General features: G+C 43.3%; 1 long non-coding RNA gene across 1 annotated transcript in view; it reads left to right on the forward strand.

Moving 5' to 3' along the window:
- The window catches only part of LOC110261612, a 56,729-nt gene continuing 47,060 nt past the window's right edge, over positions 2,354-12,022 (forward strand). The window contains exon 1 of the long non-coding RNA XR_002345961.1: positions 2,354-2,479. This is a non-coding gene — a long non-coding RNA (uncharacterized LOC110261612). The remainder of the gene's footprint in view (positions 2,480-12,022) is intronic.

The following is a 12,022-nucleotide window of genomic DNA, read 5'->3' on the forward strand; positions in this document are numbered from 1 at the left end:
ACCAGTGCCAGACATTGTGCCAGTTGCTGGGAGTATTGAGATGAATTAGACTGGCTCCATGGTCTTGAAACATCTGTGGGAGACAGCAAAGACAGACTTAGAGAGGCATAGCTGGGAGTCACCAAAGCGCTGCAGGCTGAGCTTTGCCAGATGCAAAACACCTTTTCTCTAAGTCCATTCATGTTTGCTTTGCCCCTTTTCATGTGGAAAAAAAAAAAAAAAAAAAAAAAAAAAAGCCATTTCCTTCCTTCATTGCTGGGCCAGCTCTTCCCTTGTTCTGCATGACAAGTGAGGCAAGCATGGGATGTTGGGATGGGAAAAAAATAAGTTGAGGGGAAAATGGCCGAGAAAAGACAGACCGAACTTAGAATGCCTAGCTATGCTTTAACTTTTATGTCTAAGTCATCTTTTATTGTTAGAGGCAGGCAAGGACCTTGACTGTGTTTTTGCAACCCAAAGTTGTAGGTCAGAGCTGACACAGAGGAAGTGCTTAAGAAACTCTTGTTAATTTGAAGTCTGGTCTTGCATGAAATCTCTTACAACTTCTACTTGGTACACTTATAGGGGGGATATTTTTGGTAGTGTCCGAGGTTTCTAAACATTGGGAGGCACATCCTAAAGGGAGCAGGGCCACAGAGAAGCAGCCATCCCACATCATTGAGGCCATTGGTTCCTACCTTCTTCTTGCTTTTGCAATCAGTTAAGTTACCGAAGTCCCTGTTTCCTGCTGACTTTCTCATGCTGGGGAGGGCAGGCTGCAGCTGAACCGCCAGCCGGGACCCTGAAAGCTTCCCAGATGTCTGTGCTCCAGGGGTGATGGTCCTTTCTCAGCCCAAATGCCCCACTGTAAGGGCTCCTGAAAACTCGGGCCTGGGACCACTCTGTCTGAAGCCCTCCTAGGTTTCAGACTCATTCACTGTCACTTGAGTCACAGCAGCAGGTAGTGTGACAGGATGGGAGAATCACAGATGGACCCCAGGCCCAGGCTTAGGCAAGAGTGACATGAATGGAGAAGAAAAATGTAAAAATTCCTGCCTGCTGGAGAAAGATTAAGCCGGGCTTACCCATTGGGTTCCCACTGAGCACAATTGTAATTGGAATGTATTCTTTGCAAAGTTTATTGGGTCCTGGAGCGACTTGTTACTGAACTGGTCAATTAATCTATTTTTTTTTTTTTTTTAATGAGTTCTGGGATTTCCTTCAGCAGAAAATCACCAGGAAGCATGACCAAATGCCCAGAGCTCAGGGAAAGGCTGGCCTTTCCTTCTAGAAAAGCCTATTCAACAATTAAAAGGGGGAAATGGATGCCTCCCGCTACAGGTAGCAAATGGGGCTGATCTGGGAACCAAAGAGGAAGGGTTTACTCTGCACAGAGGTGAGCGTGGGCCATCTCCATGAAACCGATTACTCAAGTGTGGCAGTTTGAGGATTCGGAAATAAATCCATTAGTGTCCCTGCTGAGAGACAAATGATTTCTATTTAAAAACCTGCTTGTTCCATGCAGTAACTCCCAGTGTAGCAATAATTAATGATATCAGAAGGTTAAGAAAGACCTTCTACTGGAATCCCTCTGCTCCAAGCATGAAATTGGATTAAAGTGAAGATAAACTTAGACACTAAATCTGTGGAGGAAATCAGTAATTATGTGGAAATGCACACATTTTGAGCTATTTGAGTGAGTCAGGTGGCTGATGTGTGGGCAGTCTTGTTCCAGGCACTTGGGCCTTGGTGGAGATGAACTGTCAGAGGATGCCGAATAAAGCGCTAGACTCACCTTAGTTCCAACTCTAGATTTATTTCCCAAAGTGAAGTTCTGTGGGCCTTTTTGATACATTCTGTGGCCAGTACTATTGGCTGCCTACCTAATATCCATTTCCCTTCTACTTATTAACATTTTTTTTTTTTTTTCAGGGAGACAAAGTATAGTTCAAAGAATAAAATATCCCAGGCAGTCTGGCACTTGGGGATGGCAGTGTGTATGGTTCTGGCCTAAGAAACTTAAGTGGAAATCTGTAGGATGGGGCTTCTGGGAAAGTGGTTTTTCTTGATAAAAAGGGACAAAGTCAGCTCACTGGCTGACTGGCCTTTGGCCCTTTGCTTTTTGCCCTTCCCTTCTGCTCTATTCCCAGTCTGGAATAGCAGTGGAACAGCTGGAGGTTGGGCAGCCATTTTGTCACCAAAGGGATGAAATTTCTGTCTTAAGTGTGATGGAGCTAGAAGGAGCCTGGCTTCTTGTGGTTTCCTTGGGCAAATGGGAAGCAGAAGACCCTGACATCAGGCATCTCAACTGACCAAGCCATAAGACATGAATTTTAGATTTAGAACAATATCCTTTCTCTGATTTCAGGCATAAAGCCAAAAGAAGTCCAATCACTGGCAGCTTGGTGATGCTATTTGGGATGAGTCAGTGTGAATCTTCCCTGAGAGGATGAGCTGGACCAGCTGGGGTGTATTCTCAGGCAGAGGAAGGATGAAGGAGGTACTGATGGCTTCCTCAGAACTACTGCTGATGGATGTGGCTCTTTTTGTCCTCTCTAGGTCTCTCTTGTCAACCTTGGGGTATCACATATCTGTTTCTAGGGCCCTGATCAGTTCCCTTCACTCTGGAGTCTGAGTTGAACAGGAGGCCAACTTATATCAATGCCTTTAGGACTAACAGAAACAACAACAACAAACAATTTCACGTCCCTCTTCCTGTCAATATTCAAAGGTCACTATCTAGACTGAAGCTTGGATTTCTGCCAGTTCTTTTGTTCCTAGAATGATGCTGTTTGGATGCAGGCAAAGCTGAGCCAGAAGATATTTTCCTCCTTCCAGGCATCTCTGCGAAAGAGCCATTCTGGTTGGTTATAATCTGGCGTTGGGTTTCCCTCTTAGGGAACCACACCCTGCCTTGCCTTTCTTTGCGATGGGCTTCTTAAAGCTCTCTGGGTCCTCTAAATCAGGGTATTCGTCACAACATTCCCTGTGAATCCCAGGGTTCCCTGCGGCAGAGACTGAGATATAGGGGTCTGTGCTAAGAAGCTCTACTGGATTTGGGCAGGGAACAGCTTTCAGGCCGGGTGGGTACCTCCTGAAAACCCCTTTCCCACCAGCAGGAATCCTTAGTTCTCTCACACTTTCTGGGTGACATCGAAGTCCTTCCTTGGCTGAAAGGTCCAGTATTTGGTCTTTCATCATTTAAAGCCCCTACTCCTACATACCGCTTTAATAAGTTTAATAAAGTTGTCCTCATAACAACTTGATATGGTTATTTTTAACCTCACTTTACATGAGGAAACTGAGGTTGCAAGATGTTTGCTATCTGGGCCTCAAATTTCCCCCTTGATCTGTCATCTGAATTCAGTGGAGCCTTCTTTCTTCTCCCACCACTGCCTCTACACCTGCTCCCCCTCCTCTCCACACATTCCTTCCCATGCTGGAACCCTGGGATTCCCAGGGAATGTTGCTTGAACTGCTTGCATTCAAATATTCAGTTTTCTACTCTTTCCTGGACACACTAAACCTCTCCCCCCTACCCCACCCCGGCCTCCCTTGTTTTGGATGGTATAGTGAGTTCAGGATGTGCACAGAAGTGATTCAGTCCTGGCTCCTAAATCTTCCTGTGTGACGAATACCCTGATTTGGAGGACCCAGAGGGCTTTAAGAAGTCTCTTTATCAATGGCAGAGCCACAAGTAAAATGTGTCTGAGACCTATCTTAGAATGGAGTTGCCAATTTACACTGGTCTGTCATGCCCAGTGAGAAATCTGGGGCCTTTTTGTTACAGTAGCTAGTGTGAATAACCCTGACTAATACAGGCTGCTTGGGTTGCTGACACACACGTGTATGTATTGGCTCTTGTAAGTCAATGGCTGGTTGTTGGGAAGAAGCCATGTCTTAGATATTGAGATGGGTAGAAATTTTTTGTGGAGAAAGTCTCTTAAAATTTGACATTCTTATGACCACATGTCTTGGAAGATGGCTGACAAATGGATTGTTTTTAAGGATGGAACCATAAAAGTGTGAATATAGCCTCCAGCTCCTAGCTACCAGGTCTGTCTTTAGTCTCTTAGAATTTTTCCCTAATGGTATCTTTAATCCCCAAACCGAATTCCTCCTGGAGTTTTTCTGTAAATATAAAAGGGTCTTTCTTGCAACCACTTCCTAAATGTAGCTTATAGTGATTTCTTCTCAAGTTGTAGAAGTAGCTCCTAGATATCTTCATTACCTTCTGCCGTACTCCTCATGCATGCACACACACACACAATTGTACTTGCACTCATAGAGTTTTGGTGGTCACACCTGCAGCATATAGAAGTTCCCAGGCCAGGGATTGGCTCTGAATGGTAAGTAGCTGTAACCTATGCCAGAGCTGCAGCAAAGCTGGATTCTTAACCAACCCACTGTGCCAAGCTGGGGATTGAACTTGCACCTCAACAGTGATCTGAGCGGCCAGAAATAAAACTCTGGATCCTTAACCCACTGTGCCACAGTAGGAACTCTGAGTCAATCTACTTTTAAAAAGAGGTTTTTAGTGCTTTTGAAAGCATTGCATTTATCAGGATTCCAGGACTTTTCTCCTATCATTGTGTTTCACTTTTTATTTTCTGTCTCAGTTAAAAATCTACCTTTTTATCATTCCCCTCAAGGCAGGTTAATATATACTATGTGGCTTGTTTTAAGTGAAAAGTCCCTTACAGGAGTTCCCGTCGTGGCGCAGTGGTTAACGAATCCGACTAGGAACCATGAGGTTGCGGGTTCGGTCCCTGCCCTTGCTCAGTGGGTTAACGATCCGGCGTTGCCGTGAGCTGTGGTGTAGGTTGCAGACGCGACTCGGATCCCGCGTTGCTGTGGCTCTGGCGTAGGCCGGTGGCTACAGCTCCGATTCAATCCCTAGCCTGGGAACCTCCATATGCCACGGGAGCGGCCCAAGAAATAGCAACAACAACAACAACAAAAAGACAAAAGACAAAAACAAACAAACAAACAGAAAAGTCCCTTACAGTTGAACACTTATTTATTATTTATGGTAGTAAAAGAAGGCTTCCCTTCTCACACTCTCAGCACTAGCCCCTGACACTTGAGATCAGAAGCTGGATTTAGAACATCCATTCCTCTCGGTGAATGCAGTAACTACACTGGCTGTCCTTTTGAGATGCCTCCCTTTTGGAGCGCTGCTTTATGGTACCTCTTTTCTTCCTTTTCATTACAGTTTTAACTTTGCTTCTTCTAGCATCAAGTGGAAGTGGCCAGAGTTGGCAGCTCTTGCATTATGTATCCAGAGAAATATTTTGGGGACCTATTAATTCTCAACCACTTCAGTTGGCAAGCAAATGCCTAGAAACAAATGAGCTTGGCCAGCAGCCCAGGCTGTCAAACTAGGCTGCTGTTCATTCATTAGTGAGGACCCACCTTCCATGCTCTGACGTGGTTGTACTCTGCCTCTGGTTTCTTTATCCAAGTTGGTGGATAGCTTTGTGCTCTTGGGGTTATTACTCTACTCACTTAAGCAGGAACTCAGAGACAGAGTCATGTGTAAAAGGGAAGCTGCAACTGGAGGTCTCTGTTGAAGGATCCTGATGCATTCTTCTTGCCCATTGTTTTTATTCCTGGCTCTTGAGGTTTGCATTTCAATCCCATCAATGGGGAAATATATATGAGTTCAGAAAAATACCTTTCTCTTTTCTTCAGAACAAGAAATCAATTTGGATTCATGTCATGTGAGTTTCTCTTCTGTGAGCAGAGCCTTGGGCTTCTTAGCTGCTCCATCTTTCTTTTCTAATTCATTCTTCCCTCCCAGCCACCCTCTTTTTCTCTGCCACTGGTCTTCCGTTGTCCAGGGTAAAAGTAGGAGAAGTTTCTGGATATTCTGTCTTTCCCCTTCCTCCTTTTTGTTTCTTCTAGAGAATAACTCTTATTTATTACAAAAGTGTTAAGTGTTTTCTGCAGAAATTGCATAAACTGCCCTTGCAGAAAATGCTTTAGCTGAGTTTAAACTAGGATTGAGATATATCAGAGACTGATCAACAGTCCCTTGCCCCATCTTACTCTCCCTTTCCACTGCACCTGTAAATTTATTTCCATGAGTTTATCATTCATTTTCTGCTTGCAGGGGCACAAAGTAGGAGGCTTTCTAAAGGAGAGGTCATACCCTAAGGCAGAGCATTTGAATTAAAAGGACTGTAAAAATGTACCTGGCCTTCCTCCATGCAATCTTTAGGAACTGCATGTACCTTTCTGGACCATCTTCTAAATCAGCCTTTTGTGAAGGGTTATCTGAGGGCCCCAGGAGATTACCAAGACTCTCAGAGATTCTGCAAGATCCTTTTCCCAATTGCATATCTGTGTGATGCTGGATTTTCTTCACACACCCTAGCCAAATGATATATTGCAGCAGATTGAATGTAGGAGAAGACTCAATGATATAGCTGTCTTCTATGAAAGTAGATGTTAAATTTGCAAACTATAAAATAATGCCCTCTTGTAACTATTTTCTGGGAAATATGTTTTTTCCAGAAATGTAAAAATGTTTTTATATTAATATTTAATAGGTTTACTATCATTTTAAAATGAAATAATAAGTATTTAAACATTTATTGACTTAATTTTTTAATATAGTAACTGTTGATAGATGCAATCTATATAAACAAAGTTGCTTTGGAGTCCTCAGTAAGTTCTAATTGTGCAAAGAAATTTTGAGAATAACTTTTTTAGTTTTCTCTTCTGGTGCACCAGTGGATATTTTTAAGCCTTAAAATCAATGATTTGGGGTAAGCATCCTAAATGAAAGTCAACCATAATGGGTAATATACTGTGATCTATTTCTGCAATGGAATACTATATAGCAATGAACATGAGTAAGTTACAGCTACACACAATTACATACTGAGTGAGAGAATTCAGGCATAAAAGCATGTATATTGTAGGTTTAAAAACTAGTAAAAATAGACTGTAGTGTCTAAGGCTGCATACATAGGTGAGAAAAATATAAAGGAAGCATAGAGGTGATACTTAAATTATCTTTGTGAAGTAGAGTCAGGGTTGTGAATGGGAGGGCTATGTAGGAGCTTTAGGGGCTTGCAGTGTTTAAGTTGTATACAATGAAGTTTTATGCATTTCTCTACAGTGGATGTGCTGGTTATTAACCTATTGTCTCTGATCTCTAAACCTACCCCTTTATACCCGTTTTTTCAATGATGGGGCTGGGACAGAGACTCTGAAAGCCACATCCTCCTTTGCCAAATGACTGAGGCTGGAAGCCTGGAGGAAAAAGAAGGGACTTTGTCCTTCTAATGCCACTCAGCCACGCTTCTTTACCCTGGCAGGTCCGCTTGTTTCCAGCAGCAGCAGTTGATTCCAATTTGCACTCTTCTTACGGTCCTTGAACCAGCCTAACATTCATCTCCTCAGAGGTCATAGCACCAGCCAGTATGGCACCTAGTCCAAATAGAGCAGTGGTTTGTCCTTGAAGGTCTGATTTCCAGTTCTGCAGGATCCTATGTTCAAGCTTCTAAATTTTAACAATCCCAACTCTTCTCTTGTCCCAGCAGTCCTAGTGTTAGTAGCTCTTCCTACAGGTAGCTGCTTTCAGTGGAAACCACTTGCATCTTATTGCTACCTGAGACATTAAATAGTATAGAGCCCTTTTCCTGTTGCTGTCATTTATAGTTTATTACCAAACATTACAGATTGGAGGAAATGCCTAAGAACACCATTTGGGATATTCTCTAGGTGTTACCTCTGTGATAAGTATGTGTCTACATTGTTTCTTTCCATTCTCAAAAATTTAGCTAGCATTTCTTTATGTTAAAATCTCTTGATCTTTGGTTTAAGATGGCAGGGTAGGGAGATCCTGAACTCACTTCCTGCCATGGACAAAACAAATCCACAACTGCATATGGAGTAATTCCCTTGAAAAGGGGCCTGAAACCTGGATAAGCATAGCCTTTGCAACCAAAAGTAAATGGCCAGCATTGGGAATGGTAGGAGAGGCAGGAATAGTCTTACCAGGGAAGAAATCACACCCTAGCTGCAGTGATACACAATTGGGTGGAATCACAAAGGTATGGATCATTTCCCTGAGGAGCAAGGGATTCACGTTCCACAGCAGGTACCACAGTCCTTAGATCCTGCATGGGAGAGACAAACCCTGAAAACACCTGGCTTTGAAAAACAACAGGATACATGCAGGACAACTATAGAATTGCAGGGACTATGTACAGATTCAACACCAAAATCAGTGCAAACATCCAACTGAAAAGTGCATGGACCACAGGTGAAGGGAACCTACTTACTAATCTTGAAGTGTTAGTAGAGAGGTAAGAACTAGTTCGGATACTCTACAGGGACTGAGAAACTGGAAGGAACAATTTTTGTGATCTCAGTCTATTTTGTTAACATTGGCATTGCTGGGTGCCATTTTGAAATTATCCCCCTAACCTGTTAGTGCCAGTGAGTGTGCGCTGCTGAGAGCCCTACCCACTCCTGCACCTTGGCTAGGTCTCACAATGGGCCAAAAATATCCCCACCCACCAGCACAAAGCATTTGAGTATAGGCCTCCAAACCTGGGCACAAGGGGCTATTCCTTCCCCCTAGTATGAAGCTGGAGCTATTGCTTAGCCTTGCATCTGGTCCAGGGGCCAGAAAAGCCCACTGGAGCACTGCAGAAGCATTGACAGCCCTATCACAACAGGTGAGTGCACACAGTCCACATAAGGAATATCCCTTGAGGGTCTGACTCTGGTACAGCTGGGATTGACATTCCATGAAAATGAAAATCTAAAGAAATTTGGAGTAACTATATATATATATAGTTTTTTTGCCATTTCTTGGGCCGCTCCCGCGGCATATGGAGGTTCTCAGGCTAGGGGTCTAATAGGAGCTGTAGCTGCCAGCCTACGCCAGAGCCATAGCAACGTGGGATCCGAGCCGTGTCTGCAACCTACACCACAGCTCACAGCAGCGCCGGGTCGTTAACCCACTGAGCAAGGCCAGGGATCGAACCCGCAACCTCATGGTTCTTAGTCGGATTCGTTAACCACTGTGCCACGACGGGAACTCCTGGAGTAACTATATTTATATCAGACAAATAGACTTTAAAAGGAAGACTGTAATAAAAGGCAAAGAATGGCATTACATAATGATAAAGGGGTCATTCCAACAAGAACACATAACATTAATAATTGTATATGCACTCAGCATAGGAAAACCATGATACATAAAGAAAATTATAACAGACTTAAAGAGAGATGGAAAGTAATACAATAATATTAGAGAACATTAACATCTCATTTATACCAATGGATTGATCATCCAGACAGAAAATTGGCAAGGAAAACACATGACTTGAATGACACGTTAGATCAGATTGACTTTATTCTATCCAAAACCCAGCATATTACACATTCTCAAATTCATACTGAACATTCTCCAGGATACTTCACATATTAGGACACAAAAGAAGTCTCAATAAATTCAAGAATATTGAAATTGAAGGTATTATGCTAAGTGAAACATATCAGATAAAGACACATCATATGATTTTAAACAAATTATCTCTGTTAAAATAATTTGTGTGGCTCCTGTCTCATGACTGAATGCTTGATAACACAGAAAACGGTTCCAGGAGTGACCTCCAAGAGAAAGGTCCTTAAAGTTGGCATTTTCAGAATGAGTTGATTGTGTCCTTGGGCTCGAATACAGTGCTGAGTCCTTTGTTGTGGCATGTGGTCACAGAATGAGTTATCTATGTATCACTGTGATGGCTTTAGTACAATGCTTTCTGAAGCAAAAGCTGTGCAGATCAAGTGGGTACTGCCCATCAAATAAGGTAGTCATGATGAGATCAAAGACTGTGAGATGGGATGGGTATTTATCAGGGTTCTGGGGCACTTAGAGAAAGGGAAACATGTTCATATTTTTAACCTTTCAGTTCCAGTCTTACTCAGAACCAGGGAGCATCTAGAGTGACCATCCATGCCAATCCTTTTTTCCTGTAAACTTAGGACTGAGTTTGCTGAAAATCAGACATGTTTAATTATGTGGGATGCAGAAATACCAACTACAGTGAATTCAAAACTATGGCAAGTCTATCATGCAAAATTTAGGGCATTCCTTGGGACGTACTGGGACCCTGAGGCCTGGAATAAAGACATCTGGATGGGTTCAGGTGAAGCTGATAATTGTGAAGCTCTGAGGCACTTTGATCCTTCTTGGCCAGTGGAAGCAGCTTGCCATCTGTGTCTGGGGAGATCAGATTTTATTGTGTCAAGACATTGTAAGAATCATAGGCAACAAAGTTTGCCTTGGGAGGCAGACCCAACCTCCACGCTCACACCTAACCAACTACCTCTCATGGCTCAGCATGCTCCAGAAAACAAGGGCAAATTCTACATGGGAAGCAGCCTATATTTCTAAAGATTTGTAAGAGTTTTCTAATTGACAGTACTGGAAACCTGAGGAATATGTGTAGTCATGTATTTTAAGGGTATTAGACATTTCCCCAGAGGAGCAAATTTCTCTACATTGTTGTACTTACCAGAAATCCTAGATTTTGTGTGCAGCTGGAATTGGATCTTGTAGTTTATTTGCTTGGATGACTCAAGCTTGGTCTGAGTGGTGTGGCACTTAGTAACAATGAAATGTCAGAACTTCCTTGGCATGATGTGGAGGAAGGAACCCAAAGGTGTAAGTATGTGGGAAAGTTGAAGCGGATTTATTTTGTGGAAACCTTCATTTTCCTCTCCCCATTACAACCCTCAAGAGGACCCAGAATGCCTCCCTTTTGTTAAGGGTCTGAGAAATGCAGGGGTGATGGGAACACTAGCATTCTGGAAAAATTTTGCTGGTTGGTCTTCATTGTGGGCTGGGTGATGATGCGAGATGGTGTGGCTCCAGTGGGGATGATGGGATCCCAGAGCAGCAGAGATCAAATACTACTCTTAACACTGAGACAAGGCAGGCTGTGCAAAAGCAGATGGCTGTGCCCACAGGGACTTTGGAAGGGGCTAATGATCCTGGAGTCTTAAGGAATGAAACCAAAGGCAGCCTATTGAAATGTATCTGTATTGAGGTCTGGTAGACAGAGGTGCCACAGTGGAGAGTTCCAATCTCTCATTCCAATCCTAGGCCTAAGCCAGCTCTTGGAGAGGCAGCCCCTTGATTGAAGGAAGGTGGGGTCCCCTTGAAGATTGCTGTACTGTCCCAAGTGTAGACTGTTTTTCTTCCCCCAAGCCTCTAATGATATTGGATCATTAACAAGGGTGATGCCACACTCAGGAAAATGCATAGACCCTTCAGGATTTTCTGACTCTGAATTGATGTTAGTTCCTGGGGAGCCAAAATGCCACTTGCACTCACCCATCAGCTTATGGTGGTCAGGTTGTTAACGGAGAACTGAGGCCTTGTGCACAACCTCCAAATTTCAGCCTCTGGTTCAAGATCAAGCTGTATTGCACAATGACACCCCAGTGCTAGGTGCTTTGGAGCCGGGCACAAAGGGCTTCATTTCATGATGGATTGTGAGTCACTTGGTCAAATGTTTTGAGAGTTAGGTAGGGGTCAGTAGCAACACACCATCTGGGTTAACTAGAAAATAAACATGACCATCAGAACCTGTTAGAGATGCTCCTGTGTCAGAAATGTGCTCTGGCAAGGAGATGTTCCTCTCTTTTTTGTTGTTTGTTTTTTCTTTTTCTTTTTTCTTTTTTCTTTTTAGGGCTGTACCTATGGCATATGGAAGTTCCCTGGCTAGGGGCTGACTTGAAGCTGCAGCCGAGGCCTAAGCCATGCCAGATACAAGCTGCATCTGTGACCTACGCTGCAGCTTAAGGCAATACTCCATCCTTAACCCACTGAGCATGGCTACAGATTGACCCCACATCCTCATGGAGGCAATGTCAGGTCCCTACCTGCTGAGACACAATAGGAAATCCTGTTTTTTCTCTTAATGAAGGCAGTAGAAAAACCAGAAGCTTGGAATTAGCATTCAAAGAACGAGACTGAGCTCTTACCCCAAAGCAGGAATAAGCCTGCAAAATA

The sequence above is a fragment of the Sus scrofa genome, chromosome 7, assembly GCF_000003025.6.
Source record: "Sus scrofa isolate TJ Tabasco breed Duroc chromosome 7, Sscrofa11.1, whole genome shotgun sequence".
Lineage (NCBI taxonomy): Eukaryota > Metazoa > Chordata > Mammalia > Artiodactyla > Suidae > Sus > Sus scrofa.